Source organism: Oryctolagus cuniculus, chromosome 10 (assembly GCF_964237555.1).
Source record: "Oryctolagus cuniculus chromosome 10, mOryCun1.1, whole genome shotgun sequence".
Lineage (NCBI taxonomy): Eukaryota > Metazoa > Chordata > Mammalia > Lagomorpha > Leporidae > Oryctolagus > Oryctolagus cuniculus.
In genome coordinates, this window is record NC_091441.1 from 55385463 (window position 1) to 55401899 (window position 16437).

The following is a 16437-nucleotide window of genomic DNA, read 5'->3' on the forward strand; positions in this document are numbered from 1 at the left end:
GTAGGCCGTCCAACATCTACATCCAAAACTCAGAGAAGAGCTAGGCTGAAGATTTAAGTATGAGACTGGTCAACATATGAATAGCATTTAAATCATGGAAAGGATGAGAAAGGAAGGGAAGGGAGGGGAGGGGAAGGAAGAGGGGAGGGGAGAGGAGGGGAAGGGAGGGGAGGGGAGAGGAGGGGGGAATGGAGGGGAGGAGAAGGGAGGGGAGGGGAGGGGAAGAGAGGACCCAACAACAACCATGTGGAGTGTCAGCATTTCCATGGAAGAGGAGCCATCACAGGGGAATGAAAAGGTCTAGCAATAGAAGAATGGGGAAACCAGACTGCACGGTTTCAAAGGTATTTCAGGAGGGAATGCAATGGGTTCAAATGCTACTGAAAAGACAAATAAGGTTACAATTGTGAGGTATCCATTGGAGTTCATAATTTGCAGGTTGTTAGTGAGCTTATCAAGATTAAGTTTCCTGAGTGGAGAAGGGGATTTGGGACCAGAGTGGGTTGAAGAAGGAATTAGAATAAAGAGAAGCAGTGTGTGCAGGCAATGAAAATGTAGGGTAACCCTGGAGAGACGTGATGAGTTAGGGGAGGTTTTATTTTTTGTTTGTTTGTTTGTTTGTTTGAGATGCGAGACACAGTGTTTGGATGATAAAGCCAGGAGGTTAAGGATGCATGAAAGATAGTAACAGAAAGAGCAAGGCTCCCAACAGGGGTCTAGAAAGGTCTGCATTCCAGAACCCACCTCTGAGTGCCCCTTAGCATGCCCTGTTTTATGGCCTTCTCAGATCTCCCCAAATGAATTAAGACCTCTCTTAAAGCAAGGACCAGGGCTGGTGCTGTAGCGTAACAGATAAAGCTGCAGCCTACTGCCGGCATCCCATATGGGAGCCAGTTCGAGTCCCAGCTACTCCACAACCGATCCAGCTCTCTGCTATGGCCTGGGAAAGAAGAAGAAGATGGCCCAAATCCTTGGGCCTCTGCATCTGCATTGGAGACCAAAAGAAGATCTTGGCTCCTGGGTTTGGATAGGCCCAGCTCCAGCCATTGCAGCCAATTGGGGAGTGAACCAGCAGATGGAAGAGCACGCCCTCTCTCTATCTCTCTCTTTCTGCCTCTACCTCTCTGTAACTCTGCCTTTAAAATAAATAAATCTTAAAAAAAAAAAAAAAAAAAAAAGAAAAAAAAAAAAAAAACAAGGACCAACCCCTCAGTTCTTTCCTGAGCCCACATACAGTGTTTGAAAAAATAAGACACATGCAATGGTTTAAATATGGCTTTCCCTGTCAAAATTCACATTGAGGTTTAATTGCCCAGAGTAAGAGTTTAGAAACGTGGTGGGACCTTTGAGAGGTGGGGCCCAGTGGTGGGTGACAGGATCATGACCACCCATGTGAAGGAACGGATGCTGGTCTTGAGGAAGTAGGTCAGATTTTGCAGGACTGGATTAGTTGCATCAAGAGCAAGTTGCTGTAAAGTGAGGCCAGGCCATGCACATGGCCTCTTTTGCATGTACCTGCTTCCTCTTCTGCTTCTCTGCCAAGTGGATCAGCCAGGGGTCCCTTGCCAGATGCGGGCATCAAGCTGTTGAGACTTTTTAGCAGGGGCCAGCATTCTGGCTCAGTAGGTCAAGCTGCTGCCTGTGACACGTATGTCCCATATGAGCACTGGTCAAGTCCCGGCTGCTTCACTTCCAATCCAGCTCCCTGTTAGTGTGCCTGGAAAAGCAGCAGAAGATGGCCCAAGTGCTTGGGGCACTGCCATCCATGTAGGAGACACAGATGGAGTTGCAGGTTCCTGGCTTCAGCCTGGCTCAACCCCAGCATTTGCAGCCATTTGGAGTGTGAACCAGCAGATGAAAGATCTCTTTCTATCTCTCCTTCTCTCCCTCTATGTAACTCTGCCTTTCAAATAAATAAATAAAGCTTTAAAAAAGAGACTTTTCAGTCACCGTAATCATGAGTGAAATAAACCTCGTTTCTTTACACATTACCCAACATCAGGTATTCTGTTATGCCAACACAAATGGAACTAAGACAGTATGCATAATATAAGTGGATGAATGAGCAAAAGAATGAATAAAATGAATCAGATAAAATCACCCTTGAAAGAGGAGTAAAGACATCCGTGCATTGAATTACCCTTAGACCACAAAACACTTTCTTGCAATTTTGGTGAATGTCCTCAGAGCAGAAAATAAGTACAATAAAAACAAAATTGTTATTATTAATATTTTAGACACAAGGAATGTGATTTTTTTGTGAATTAATCACAACTGATGAACAACTACTTTCTGTGTAGATCCACAGGCTTCTCTCATCATTCTAGGGCAAAGAGCAGTTGCTGCATTTTACATCTGAGATCCATTCTCATTTATCAAAAAATACTTTAGCTTGGAAAGTGCTACATAATTACTTCCATTATTTCCACGACATCCCTGTGTGTTGACATAGTATTATTATGCCATCAATTCTCAAACATTAGGTCAGGGATAGAATCAAATCCTAGATAATCCAAAACAGCGAATAATAAATAAAGTGGGGAACAGCAGGTTTGTCATCTTAATTTGTGCTCTCAGGGGTTAATCGACCATGTCAACACACCGATGACAGGGGGCTAGCTCAGAGCATCTTGTGTGGCAAGAGAACTGCTCAGGACTTCTGGATTTCTGAGATTTATTCACCAAGTGGATCAAAAACTGGCTAAAGGCTTGGACCACTCTACAGGAAGAAGGGAATGTAGGTCAAGGACAAAGCAGAAGGCAAAATTAGATCATAGCACTTGGAATACAGAACACGGAACTAGAATTAGAACTATAGACCTAAGAGCTAGGATATAGAATGTTGAACTAAGAACTAGAATTAGAATACAACTTACAGAACTGTAGAATTAAGCGCTATAGAGCTAGAATAGAGAACTCATTAACTAGAACTGAAAAATCAGCCCTCCTCTCATTTTATAGATCAGAATGAAGCCCAGAGGAATTGCATGACTTGTCCAAGATCACCCAGTAGTTTAATGAGACATCCCCACAAGAGTGGCATTCAGTGATGCCTGGTCCAAAGCTCTACACCATTTTGCATCTGTAAGGGTCCCAGTTTTCTTCACTTCCCTGAAAAAAAAAAAAGAATTTAGAAATTCTAAAGCATGTTTTAAAATGTAAAGATTAAGTTGAAATCCAAGATAGAGTATTAGGAAAATTCAGATTTTTGAAGTTTATGTTACTCTGCACACTTTCACGGCTATTAAGCTATTAACTCAATCCCTTGGAAATTTTATTCTCATTTACATATGAAAAAACAGAGCATTTACATATGAAGAAACTAAGCAACTTCCCACAGGTCACACAATTAGCAAGTGATGCATAAAGACAAAAATTTAGGTCTGTCACTCCAGGTACACTTCTCTTTCCACTCTGTCACACTTCCAATGGGATCACACCTTCCAGCCCAGACAGATCATGGCCCACAGTCCTGAAAGATTTGGAGACAGAATTAAGCAACCGCTATTGGCAGGGGAAAATACATGAAGAACAAGCAGACGCCAGAAGAGTGGAAAGGAGTTTTTGATTGTGAAATTTGAGAAAGTCTCCATGCTGGGAACTAGTGTCTGCTCAAAGCAAATTCTTGATGTCAATCCTTGGCAAAATTCTAGAATGAATGGCTACCCATCTAGCTTGTGAACAACTTAGGGAAGACTCTTATGATCACATGGCACTAACATGGGTTCAGAACATGGTCAATGCAACAGTGCTGGGAGTGGGGCCCAATGGGAAGAGCTGAGGTCCCAAGGCCTGGTCTCTCATTGATAGATTAAAGTCTCCATGGAAAGGGCCTGGGGGAATGGGTTTGTTCCTTCTTGCCCTCCCTCCCTCCACTCTGCAGGGACATAAGAAGACCCACGTCCAATGTCAGTCCCTTGATCTTGGATTTCTCAGCCTTCTGATCTGCCGTAGAATAAATTTCTGTCCTTTTCAAAGTACCCAGTCTCAGAAGCTCTGTTATAGCAGCTCAAAGACTAAGACACTCACATATCCATGCTTGTTGATGCATTGTCCACAAGAACCTGAAGGTCAGCACAGCCCAAATGTCCATCAAGAGATGAATGGCTGGACAAAAGGTGATACATTCATACCATGGAAAATCATTCAGCCTTAAAGAAGAATGAAGTTCTGATCCATGTTACAACACGGATGCACCCTGAGGACATTATGCTCTGTGATGCAAGGAAGACACAAAATGACAAATACTGGATGATTTCACCTATGTAAGGTATCTAGAACAGTAGAATTCATGGAGACAGAAAGTGCACTAGAAGTTACTAAGGGTTGCCAGGAGAGTAGAATGGGGATTTGTTGCTTAAAAGTACAAAATTTCTTCCTGGGAATGGGTAATTGTGATGATGGCACAGTGAGAATGTACTGAACACCATTAAATTGTACAACTAAAAATATCTAAAATGATCATTTTTATATCATGTACATTTTATCATAATAAAAATAATTATGCCAAAAAACTAGTCAATGTAATTTTTGCAATCAATTACATTCATATATAACAATAAAGAAGAAAGATCATGATCATTTGATAAGATTTAACATCCACTTGTGATTTAAAAAAAATTTTTATCTTACTAGAAATAGAAGAGAACCTCCTTAACTAAATGGTTTCTTTAAAAAAAAAAAAAAACTACAGTAAATAGAATGTTTAATAGCAAAACATTTAAAGATTCCACCCTAAGATTGAGAATGGAATAAAATGCCCATTATCATTACTTTTTTTTTTTTTGACAGGTAGAGTTATAGACAGTGAGAGGGAGAGAGACAGAGAGAAAGGTCTTCCTTCCATTGGTTCATCCCCTAAATGGCTGCTACGACCAGCACTGCGCCGATCCAAAGCCAGGAGCCAGGTGCTTCTTCCTGGTCTCCCATGTGGGTGCAGGGCCTAAGTACTTGGGCCATCCTCCACAGCACTCCCAGGCCACAGCAGAGAGCTGGACTGAAGAGGAGCAACTGGACTAGAACCTGGCGCACCCATATGGGATGCCGGTGCTGCAGGAGGATTAACCAAGTGAGCCACAGCACCGGCCCCATTATCATTTTTTTTTTTTTTTTTGACAGGCAGAGTGGACAGTGAGAGAGAGAGACAGAGAGAAAGGTCTTCCTTTGCCGTTGGTTCACCCTCCAATGGCCGCTGTGGCCGGCGCGCTGCGGCTGGCGCACCGCACTGATCCAAAGGCAGGAGCCAGGTGCTTCTCCTGGTCTCCCATGGGGTGCAGGGCCCAAGGACTTGGGCCATCCTCCACTGCACTCCCGGGCCACAGCAGAGAGCTGGCCTGGAAGAAGGGCAACCAGGACAGAATCCGGCACCCCGACCAGGACTAGAACCCGGGGTGCTGGCGCCACAAGGCGGAGGATTAGCCCATTGAGCCATGGCGCCGGCCATCATTACTTTTAATCAACATTGTTCTGGAATGCATAGAAATCAAGAAAAAAAAGAGATAAAATTCGGTTATCAGAAAAAAAGAAATTTATCATTATTTATAGATGACATAATTACATACATAAGACAGCTAAAATACTTCACAATTGGAATTAATAAGTGAAAAGCAAAGTCTCTACTTAAATTAACAATACACAAAATCCTGTATGTCATAATAAATGAAAGTTTTAGATGATCACAAGTACAATTTCATTCAAAAAAAAAAAACAAAATACATAAAATAAATCTTGGGGCCAGTGCTGTGGTGCAGCAGGTTAACACCCTGGCCTGAAGTGCCAGCATCCCATATGGGCACCGGTTTGAGACCTGGCTGCCCCACTTCTGATCAGCTCTCTGCTATGGCCTGGGAAAGCAGTGGAAGATGGCACAAGTCCTTGGACCCCCGCACCCACATGGGAGACCTGGAAGAAACTCCTGGCTCCTGACTTCAGATCGGCGCAGCTCCAGCCATGGCGGCCAATTGGGGAGTGAACCATTGGATGGAAGACCTCTCTCTCTCTCTCTCTCTCTGCCTCTCTTCTCTCTGTGTAACTCTGACTTTCAAATAAATAAATAAATCTTTTTAAAAAATAAAATAAAACAAATCTAACAAAATGTGAACAGGAGAGCAATACAAAAACTATGTAACATTATTGTGAGAAGCTCATAAAGACCTTAAAAAGAGAGATTTACCATGTCAATGGATCCAAAAGAGTCAAGATGTCAATTCTTCCCAAATTGATCTATAGATTCAATATAATCCCAATCAAAATCCCAGAGAGAGCGTATGTGTGTGTATATAAACAGACAAGGTGATCCTGAAACTTTTATGGAAATACAAATGGCCAAGGGTAATCAAGGTGATCCTGAAAAGGAAGAGTGAAGTTGGAAGATTTATACTTCCAGATATGAAGAAATACTGTCAAGTTGTAATGATTAAGACAGAAGTTTAGTACAAAGAAAACAGAGTAATAGACTAGTGAATACAAACCTGACTCATATATGTAAGGTCACTTGACTTAGGGAAAAAGTGACACTGCAACACAAGAATGGTTGCTTTCAAAATACCATGTGCCAGGGCAGAAGCTGTGAGGCATCAGGTTAAGCCGCATTTGCAATGCCAGCCACCCCACTCTAGAGCACTTGTTCGAGTCCCAGTTACTCTGCTTCCGACCCTGCTTCCTGCTAATGCACCTGGGAAGCAGTGGATAATGGTTTAAATGCTTGGGTCTGTGCCACCCACATAGGATGTTCAGATGGAATTTCTGTCTCTGAGCCAAGGCCAGGCTGCTGCAGCCATTTGAAGAGTGAACCAATGGAAGATCTCTCTCTCTCTCTCTCTCTCTCTCTCTCACTGCCTTTCAAATGAATGAATATATAAATCTTTTTAAAGAGCAAATTATGTGCTATCATTTGAGAATCCAAAAACAAAAAATTGGGGCCAGTGCTGTGGTGTAGTGGGTAAAGCCACTGCCTGCAGTGCCAGCATCCCATATGAGTGCCAGTTTGAGTCCCAGCTGCTCCACTTCCAATCCAGCTCTCTGCTATGGCCTGGGAAAGCAGCGGAGGATGGCCCAAGTCCTTGGGCCTCTGCACCCAAATGGGAGACCTGGAAGAAGATTCTGGCTCCTGGTTTCAGATCGGCGCAGCTCTGGCCATTGCAGCCAACTGGGGAGTGAACCAGCCAATGGAAGAAGACCTCTCTCTGCCACTCCTTCTCTCTGTGTAACTCTTTCAAATAAATAAATTTTTTAAAAAAATTAATTTTGACCTCAAACCAGACACAAAGATCTACTCCTGATGTTACAGATACAAATGTACAATATAATGATACATCCAGAAGGAATCACAGTAGACCCTGTGGGTAGAAACAGATTTAAGTGCAACACAAGCAGGATAGTCTAGAGTAGAAGTGGGTGCTACCCAAACACAGAATCTCCTTCGAAACATGGAAACACTGCTTACTTGTGCTTCAGCTCCCTCATCCGTAAAACCACGACGCTCGAGAACATTACAGGCATCGAACGTGATGACACAAAGTGCCTGACATCCACCAGATGCTTGACAAGAATTACTACTGGGACCAGCGGGTGGCGTGGCGGGTAAAGCCACCGCCTGTGATGCCAGCAGCCTACATGAGTGCCAGCTGAAGTCCTGACTGCTCCACTTCCAATCCAGCTCACTGCTAATGCTCCTGGGAAAGCAGCAGCAGATGGCCCAAATCCTTGGGCACCTGCACCCACATGGGAGACCCAGATGAATCTCCTGGCTCCTGGCTTCAGATGCACCCAGTTTCAGGTGTTGTGGCCATTTGAGGAGTGAACCAGCGATGGAAGATCTCTCTCTCTCTCTCTCTGTCTCCCCCACTCCCCATAACTCTGCCTTTCAAATGAATACATAAATCTTAAAAAAAAAAAAAAAAAAAGAGAGAATTACTATTGTATCCTTTAAGGAGATATTTGTTTACATTTTGTGTACATTTTTTTTCTTCCTTGGAGCTACCCAGTTGTAGGCCTCACTCCACACTCCACAAGCATTTGTTGAAGCTGCGGTGCTCTGGTCTCCAGTGTGGCAATGGGGAGAGGAAGGAGGTGAAGAAGCAGCTGACAAATTTCTTCCCAGTCCCCAGCAGTCCCCCATGTGGTTGGACAGTAGGACATAGACCTGGGAAAGCCAGAGAATATGCCGGGAGGGCAGAAACACCACGCTCCACAGCCACAGCACAGATCATTAGAACACGGCCGTGCGTGCATGGAGAGGTGGCTGCACAGAGACCTAAGTGTTTAAGGAGCCGGAGGAGGGAGACATCAAAGACTGAGAAGAGGCCGGTGCACTGAGTCACTAGAAGTCATGAGGACTTGCCCTGGAATCCAGCCTCTAAAAGGTGGCAACCCCTAGAGCTGGCAGGATTTGCTCTATTTGCTTAAGAAACACCCAGAGCTGGAATTGCCTGGGCGGGGACTACAGGTCGGGACGAGGGAGCCCTGGCAGGGAGAGGAGAGGGAGGAAGTGAGCCGGGGGACACCCACCCACAGCCCTCTCCTACTGACCTCAGCCCTCTCCCAGGGGCGCTGCAGCAAACAAGGACTCCATGAGCCCTTTGTATGCAGGAGTGGGACTGCTCTGAGCCCTTCTCTGCAAGGGAAACTGTCTGCGTGTCTCCTCCCCATTTTCAGTTTCTTATTTTATTGAGTTTGCAGTAGAAAGCAAACACCACTCCTCCCTGCTGTCCAGAACCCCTAGAATAAGATGACTGCATCTGAAAGAAAGAAAATTGAAAACCCAGTAGGTTTCTAGGCTAAGACACACAAGCATGTGTAAGAACTTGAAGTTCACAGACTCACTGATCTTGTGGCTATATCCCCAAACCTCGTCTTAATTTCTTCCGACTCCACCTATGTAGCACTCACGGCTCCACCTGACTTAAGTGAGTCACTATCAGTCTGTGAATTATCCAAGTGCCTATTTCTCCTCCTTCCTTCCATTGGCTTCACTTGTTGCTACCTACCACTTATTCTAAGAATCTATCAGAGGAAACTGGGAAGAGAGAATGAAGAGCCATTAATTAAACGTCAGGGAAGAGGCAGAAACTGGTATCTGAAGACAGTGGGGGTTTTTTATTATTTTTATTAGTCTCATTATATCAGTGTTTTTTCTATAACCAGTCTCCCTCTTTCTCAAGGTTTTACAATTCTCTTCGTCCCCTGCCCCATCATAAATTATGGGGGTTAGAGGCCAGCGCTGTGGCGTAGAGGTTAAAGCCACCACCTGCAATGCTGGAATCCCCTATAGGCACTGGTTTGTGTCCCAGTTGCTCCACTTCCCATCCAACTCCCTGCTAATGCGCCTGGGAAAGCAGTGGATGATGGCAGCCATGTAGGAGACCCAGATGAAGCTCCTGGCTCCTGACTTCAGCCTGGTCCAGCCCTGGCCTTTGTGGTCATCTGGGGAGCAAACCAGCTGATGAAGCTCTTTGTCTGTGACTCTCCCTCTGTCTCTGTAACTCTGCCTTTCAAATAAATAAATCTTTAAAAATATATATGTGGGTAGCTTGGCTGAGTTGTTGCCTGGTCTTTCCTGGGAGTCTTTTTTTTTTTTTTTTTTTTTTTTTTTTTTTTTTTTTTTTTTTTTTTTTTGACAGGCAGAGTGGACAGTGAGAGAGAGAGACAGAGAGAAAGGTCTTCCTTTGCCGTTGGTTCACCCTCCAATGGCCGCTGCGGCCGGCGCACCGCGCTGATCCGATGGCAGGAGCCAGGAGCCAGGTGCTTTTCCTGGTCTCCCATGGGGTGCAGGGCCCAAGCACCTGGGCCATCCTCCACTGCACTCCCTGGCCACAGCAGAGGGCTGGCCTGGAAGAGGGGCAACCGGGACAGAATCCGGCGCCCCGACCGGGACTAGAACCCGGTGTGCCGGCGCCGCTAGGCGGAGGATTAGCCTAGTGAGCCGCGGCGCCGGCCTCCTGGGAGTCTTTGTGCAAACTCCTGTTCACATATCTCCTGAGGACTTGATGATTACCGATCATTTCATTCCAGATACTAAAAGAAAAGCATATCTGAATCATCACTTTTCTTGATTAAAAATTCAGTATCTATGTAAAGTTTTTTCAAAAGGAACAAATCCTCTTCCACCCTTAAAACATGCTCCTCCTCCTCTTTTACTCTAAAAAAAATATATATATATTTATTCTCTGTTTATGCTCCACCGCATACTCCACTACCAATCTAGCTACCTGGGGTTCCTCTCTGCCTCCTCCCCGCCCTCACTCTCCACAGTTCTGTCAGTGCCCCTGCCTCCTGCTCCTTCCCAGGGGCACCACCCACATCCAGACCTTGTTCCAACAGATGCAGAAGCCACCTCATCTACCCTGAATCTGGTCTCCACCTCCAACCCATCCTCCACACAAAATTATCAATATCTGATGCTAGTTCAAAATGCTCTTAGAAAATGAAGTAAAAGTTCATTTTTTAAAAGATTTATTTTGAAAGAGTTACACAGAAGGGGGGGGGGGGGAATCTTCCATCTGCTGATTCACTCCCCAGACAGCTGCAATGGGCAATGGCCAGGGCTGGACCAGGCTAAAGCCAAGAACCAGGAGCTTTGGGCCAGTGCCGTGGCTCACTTGGCTAATCCTCCACCTGCGGCGCCGGTTCTAGTCCCGGTTGGGGTGCTGGATTCTGTCCCGGTTGCTTCTCTTCCAGTCCAGCTCTCTGCCGTAGCCCAGGAAGGCAGTGGAGGATGGCCCAAGTGCTTGGGCCCTGTACCCGCATGGGAGACCAGGAGGAAGCACCTGGCTCCTGGCTTCGGATCGGCGCAGCGCTCCGACCGTAGCGGCCATTTGGGGGGTGAACCAATGGAAGGAAGACCTTTCTCTCTGTCTCTCTCTCTCACTGTCCACTCTGCCTGTCAAAAAAAAAAAAAAAAAAAAAAAAAAAAAAAAAAAAAAAGAACCAGGAGCTACATCCAGGTCTCATGCTTGGGCCAACTTCCGCTGCTTTCCCAGGCCATTAGCAAGGAGCTGGATCAGAGGTGGAGCAGCTGGGACACAAACCAGAGCCCATATGGGATGCCGGTGTCACAGACTGAAGCTTTACCCACTATACCACAACGCCTGTCGCAAGGTAAGTTTATTTTGATGCAAAATTCATGTATTTAAGGGAACTTAAAAAATACACAGAAAATGTGTATTATGAATAAATTATGCACGGATTTCAGTTTTTTGCATCAAAATAAATTTACCTTTTAATTCCATTTGCCATGAGGTCTTTGGAGTCCTCGGGTACACATTCATAGCGGTGCCCTGAGAGCTTCAGGCTGAAGAGCCAAGGCTCTGGGGGAGCACACAAGGACCCAAAGGTCAGCGTCTCCTTCCAGCCTCTCTGCCCACCATTCCAGGATTCACCCTGACCCTTCTGGTGACCTGGCTTTCTCAGAGCTGCCTGTAACCCCTGCCATTTCCCACCTCTTGCTCTGCTCATGCCAGCAGCCCTTTCTGGCCCACTCCCTACTTTCTGCACCAAAGTTCTTCCAGGTGCCCCTTTCACTCCACTGCCCGCACTGGCTCGCACCTGTGTCCTCCCATGGCTCAAGGGCTGTATCTTGTCTCTTCTTCCCCAGCACCTGGCTTGGCAGACAGCAGATGCCCAACATACACCAGATACACTGAGTGAACACCTGAATCTGCCACGTGCATATTTAAATAGTTTCGGAGTTATTAATGTAAAACACAACATATGTAACAGGGAAACACAAATGCTTTTGAAATATTTTCGCTGGGGCCGCCATTGTGGCAGAGTGGGTTAGGCCACTGCCTGAGATGCAAGCAACCCATACGGCTGCTCCACTTCTGATCTAGCTCCCTGCTAATGCACCTGGGAAAAAAACAGAGGATGGTCCAAGTGCTTGGGACCCTAAGCCATATGGAAGACCTGGCTTTGGCCTGGCCCAGTCCTGGCCAGTGCAGCCATTTGGGGAGTGAAGCCACAGATGGAAGATCTTTCTCTCCCCCTCACTCTTTCTGTAACTCTGCTTTTCAAATAGATAAATAAATCTTTACAAAAAAACACAAAACTTAAAAAATAAATAAATAAAATATTTCCATTGTTTTGCATCTAGAGCACAGAACCAGTCCTTTGTTCTTCCCACAAATCAGTGGCGTGGAGCCAAGGCATGGGCTTGCTTTTGCTTCCTGGGTGATCAGAGTAAACATCGATTGCATTACTTATTAAATGCAGGTGCTCAGTGCATTTCATTTGATCATCTCATCTGATCAGCAGAACTACCCTATTAGGTAAGATCCACTATTACATTTGAGGAAACTGAGGCTTAGCAGAAATAACAAGGTAATTGTCAATGGAGTTGGAACTCAGAATCTAACCATTATGGCTTCCATGAGTGTTGGGGTCAGAGGCTAGCATACTGGTGAAAGCACGTAGATGGAAAATGAGTTTTGGAAGTTCCTTTTCATCAGAAATGTGCATCTTTGGCAGGAAGTTGGAACACATAGGAAAATTCCTGGGCACATACTTACAGCCCAGGTCCTCCAGGTACAAGTCTCAGCTCAGGTCTCACACACATTTCTTGCCTCCTGAATCAGTTTAGAACTCGATGCCCTAGCTTCACAATACCTTTTTTCACTCTCAAATCCTTATGACCACTGCTAAAATGAGCAAGCCCCTAACTGCGAAGCACCTGGAGATGGACAGCTCATCTCTCAGAAAGCTCAGCACAGCCAGCTCTCACCCTGAAGCTGGAGCTACTCGCGGAGATGAGATGAGGACAGTGACTTGCGTTCGGAAACAATGCTGTGTGGGGATAAAAGCTGCCGTCAGTGCACTCCGCAGGGTGAGGCGTTGACACGGAGCGCACGTAAGAAATTCCAGCTGCAGGAAGAGCCAGTTCCAGTGCACCCATCCCTCCTTCTTGTGGACCTTGGATTGAATGGTACCCTAATTGTCAACTCTGTCAAGTGAGTTCATGTACATTAAATATTAAGACAAGATGACCCCACTGAGGTTCACAGCCTCTGATACAGGCAGTGATGTCCATTATTTGAAATTTCTGTCTTGGGGAAATGGTGTAATGGAGGCCTAGTTCTTCTTTCGTTACACTGCACTTCCAAATGGTCTCTGACTGCCTTTCTCTTTTCAGAGGTGATAACAGATGCCCCAACCCCAGTAGACCAAACAAGGAGCTTGCAACTCTTAACACTTATGTGAGAAGTCTGTGTACAGGGGATTTGAAACTGTCATTAGAAATGGAGTGAAAAGATAAGTTTATTTTGATGCAAAAAGATTTTGAAATTCATGCATGGATTTTCTTTTCTTTATTTTTTTTAATCTGACGGAGTTAGACAGTGAGAGAGAGAGACAGAGAGAAAGGTCTTCCTTCCATTGGTTCACCCCCCAAAATGGCTGCCAAGGACGGAGCTACGCCCATCCGAAGCCAGGAGCCAGATGCTTCCTCCTGGTCTCCCACACAGTGCAGGGGCCCAAGCACTTGGGCCATCCTCCGCTGCCTTCCCAGGCCACAGTAGAGAGCTGGACTGGAAGAGGAGTAACTGAGACTAGAACCCGACACCATATTGGGATGCTGGTGCCGCAGGCAGAGGATTAACTAAGTGTGCCACTGTGCCGGCCCCACGCATAGATTTTTCTTAATATGCATCTTCCATTAACTTTTTGAGGAGTCCTTGTATTTCTTTTCTTTGCAACAGTAAGATTAAATCAGAGATTTGCAAGGTCCTTGAATAGATGGATGATATAGATAATAGATAGATAGATAGATAGATAGATGATAGATGATAGATGCGGAAGCTAAAAGCATGGACCAGTAGAGCTTTTTAAGTTCTTTTGAGAAAGTTTAAGACTGTTTTCTCATGGGAAATTCTGATTCAGGCCTTTTTTATTTTGTTTACACCAAGTATGCCATGGCCAAACTCTAATTAACTTTGGGCAAAGGAGGTCAAGAACAAAAGCCCTGGATTAACATCGAGGAATCATCAACTCTCACAGAACACAAGAGTACAATGGAATCTACTATATGGTTTTTTTTGGTGGACACAGTAGCTTAGCAACATGTATTGACTTCCTGTTATAAAAAAGATGAGTCCTACCAAACGTAGAGTTCCTGCATGATGACTCATATATGAGGCCGCACTTTTCCTTTAGAAGTTGCGTGGAGCCTAGAAGGTGGCCATAAGCCATTCCCGTCAAGGAAAGTATATGTCAATAGCAAGATGAAAAGATCACAAGGACAGAAATGGAAAACGTTCCACTGCCAAGCCCAAGGGCCCTAGCAGAACCATTCCCAAGCCAAGCAACATGCTCCTGGGGCTGGTTCCCACTGCGGCAACTGCTCATGCCTAAGACCACCGCCACCAGGCAGCCCTCCATCACACAGCCCTCTCTTCCTCACCCTGCACCGCAGTTCCCTGCTGGGCTGTGGGTGGCAGGCACTGGTTGCTTTAACCCAAGTCCCCAACTCCTACACCTGCAGCTAGAGCATTCTTAGAATTTCTTAAGAGTTTTCAGTAACTGCTCCAGGGATGGTAACACCTCCTGCTCCTGCCGGCCCCAGGGCAGGTCTCAGCCCTCACTGGTTTCCTTACCTCTGTCTCCTCAGTGATCAGCTGCAGCATGGGTTAGGGTCATGGCTGACGAGTCCATCAGAATGAGTGGCTTTTACCATTCCTCCCCACACATGGGCTATCCCAGCCACGCTGCTGTGTGTATATTTGTGGAAGCACCTGCCCTCTCCTGCGCTCAGCATTAGCACCTGCTGCACCTCCACCTGCAGGCCCCCCTCCCCTCCCACACACACAAGCCCACACACACATGTCCACACACACACTCTCACACACACACTCACACACACACAGACTCACAGCACTCAGACTATGGCTGCCCGCACTGACCCTCTGTCATCATAGTCTTCCACTCCTTGGGCTCTGAGTTTTCCAAGGCACGGCTCCGTCCCCAACACCAGGAATTCAATTTTTAAAAACTTGAATGTATGAGTGAATTTGAGTGAATAACCACCCCCCGCACTGTCCCTATGGCTCTGCCATTCAACAGGGCCGTTTCACAAGCCAACACCTGGCCCCCACTAGGCTGTGTCCTAACTATTGGCCTCCAGGCTGCCTTGTCACCCTCCACCGTGGCTGTCAGAGTACCGGTTGCTGCTGGCCAGGGAAGGCACATGCATAGACTGGAATAAGTTAACAGTGGGAGCCTGGGGGGCAGGAGGAGGAGGAGGGCGTTTGAGAGGAACTGATGGGACAGGGAAGACGAGAATAGGAGTGGCAGGCATTGTGTGCACACCAGCATGAGACTCTTGGACTGGGCTCCGAGAGAACAGGGAAGTCCCTCGGGCTCCAAGAGAAAGATGGTGCACCAAAAGCACCCTGAGAGAGGGTGGGCAGAGGGAGGGACGTGCACTCCTGGGGAGGGGGGTGTCCGGGGGGACAGGGCATCCATTGGCAGGGGTCGCGGCTGAGCTTTGAGACCTAAGCAGGAAAATGACCATGAGTGTAGCCCACAGAACCAGCAGCTCCCTCTCCTTTCCTTAGCTCCCCAAAGTTCCCCCCAGGCCCTGCATAGCCAGGACAACCTCAACCCCTGCTCCGTGTGTGCGGCTCCAGTGACAGGCTGTTCTTCAACAAACTCAGCATGCTTAGTAACTGAGCATGTGGCCTGAGGTTTCATAAAGAATTCAGTTCTCATCCCCTTACCCTTCTCATGGCCTTGGCCAAGCGACCGCCACTCTTGGAGATCTGGTTCTCTCATCTGCAGTGAGGCCGCCCTGTCTACGGTCCCTTAGAATATTAATTGTTCATGTGGGTAAAGCATGTAGTCCATTGCCTGTCACACAATGCAGAGTTTTCATTTCTATGTAATTTCTAAGATGCAATGAATTGTTTTAAAGATTTATTTATTTGAAAGGCAGAGTTACACAGAGGCAGAGAAGAGAGAGAGAGAGAGAGAGAGAGAGAGAGAGAGAGAGAGAGAGAGAGGTCTTCCATCCACTGGTTCACTCCCAAATGGCTGCAACGGCTAGAGCTGGAATCATCTGAAGTCAGGGTGCAGAGGCCCAAGGATTTGGGTCGTCTTCTACTACTCTCCCAGGCCATAGCAGAGAGCTGGATCAGAAATAGAGCAGCTGGGTCTTGAATCAGCACCCATATGGGATTTTCTAATTTCCAACAAGTGGAAATCGGCTACAATATCCAGAAATTAAAGAAGTCCTACTAAATCTGTCTGTCATACTCCAGATAAGAAGGGAAAATATTCCGACAAGAGCTGGAAATTCTGAATCATAAATACTGTGTGTACTGTTTGCTTCCTTTAGAAAGATTTATTTATTTATTTATTTATTTATTTGAAAGGGAGAGGTGACAGACAAAGGAGGAGAGACACACAGAAAGGCACACAGAGGTATTCCTTCTACTGCTTCACTCCTCA

General features: G+C 46.1%; 1 long non-coding RNA gene across 2 annotated transcripts in view; it reads right to left on the reverse strand.

Moving 5' to 3' along the window:
• Positions 1-16437, reverse strand: part of LOC127492398 (uncharacterized) — a 78596-nt gene that overhangs the window by 29619 nt on the left and 32540 nt on the right. The window lies entirely within an intron of this gene.